This window comes from Coregonus lavaretus (assembly GCF_964263955.1).
Source record: "Coregonus lavaretus genome assembly, contig: SUPER_35_unloc_2, whole genome shotgun sequence".
Taxonomy (NCBI): Eukaryota; Metazoa; Chordata; class Actinopteri; order Salmoniformes; family Salmonidae; genus Coregonus; species Coregonus lavaretus.
Window position 1 is genome coordinate 740,269 of NW_028167180.1, and position 1,591 is coordinate 741,859.

Below are 1,591 nucleotides of genomic sequence, written 5' to 3' on the forward strand. Positions count from 1 at the left end.
AGCGCCAGTGTCACTCTGGTGACACGAGAGGATATTTCACTGCACGATGTCGTCAGCGTTCTTTTGGGTCTGGAGGCGGCAGGCAGGGCACTCTTGCGTCACCCCAGGTATCGAACACCCACACTCGTTCAGAACCCTCTGCTGCGCACTGTACCCTACCCATCCACTTTCCTGATTACATTGTACTTCCCCAGTGTAAGGCGCTGGTCGATTCAGGCGCAGCTGGGAACTTTATGGACAGCTCATTTTCACACAGTCTAGGCATTACATTGGTTCCCCCATCCATTCCACTCCCCATCAGAGCACTTGACAATCGACCATTAGGGTCCGGGTTCGTTAGGGAGGTTACAGCACCTGTCACTATGGTTACCCACGAGACTCATCCGAAGCAAGTCACTTTTTTTTATTATTGAGTCTTCTGCTTTCCCTGTTGTGTTAGGTATTCGCTGGTTAGCACTCCACAACCCCACCTTTTCATGGCCGCAGCGGGTTCTCACGGGGTGGTCACGAGACTGTCAGGGTAGGTGTCTCTGTGTTTCCGTTGGTGCAACCATGGTGGAAAGTCCAGACAGTACCTCCACCGTGCGCATTCCCCCCCGAATACCTCGATTTGGTGCACGCGTTTTCCAAAATGCAGGCGACCAAATTACCACCTCATCGGGCAGCGGATTGCACGATAAACCTCCGGGTAGACGCTGTGCCTCTCAGGAGTCATGTGTATCCCCTGTCACAGGCTTAAACGGAGGCTATGGAGACATACATCACCGAGTACCTGCGCCAGGGGTTTATACGTCCCTCCACACCTCCATTTTTTGTTAAGAAGAAAGACGGCGGTCTGCGCCCTTGCATTAATTAACGATCACTGAACAAGGAGACGATACGATTTAGTTATCCTCTCCCCCTAACTCCGTTTGTGATTGAGTCAATGCATGGGGCGTGCTTCTTCACAAAAGTAGATCTCCGGAGTGCGTACAACCTGGTGCGTGTCTGAGAGGGGGACGAGTGGAAGACAGCATTCAGCACAACCACGGGGCATTATGAATACCTGGTGATGCCGTACGGTTTGATGAATGCTCCATCTGTCTTCCAGTCCTTTGTGAACAAGGTGTCTCGGGACATGCTTGGTCGCGGTGTAGTGGTCTACATCGATGATATTCTGGTGTATTCCGCTACGCGCGCCGAGCATGTGTCCCTGGTTTGGAAAGTGCTGGCCCGAATGTTGGAACATGACCTTCATGCCAAGGCAGAAAAGTGTCTGTTTTTCCAACAGTACGTCTCCTTCCTTGGATATCAAATTACCACCTCAGGTGTGGAGATGGAGGGAGACTGCATTTCAGTCGTGCGTAATTGGCAGACTCCAACCACGGTTAAGGAGGTGCAGCTCTTTATTGGCTTTGCCAACTACTATCGGAGGTTTATCCGGGGATTTGGCAAGGTCGCAGCTCCCATCACATCTCTGTTGAAGGGTGGGCCGTCCCGGCTCCGCTGGTCTGCTGAGGCTGAAAGGGCCTTCAGTAACCTGAGGGGTCTGTTCACCTCAGCCCCGGTACTGGCCCACCCCGATCCATCCCTACCGTTCGTAGTGGAGGTG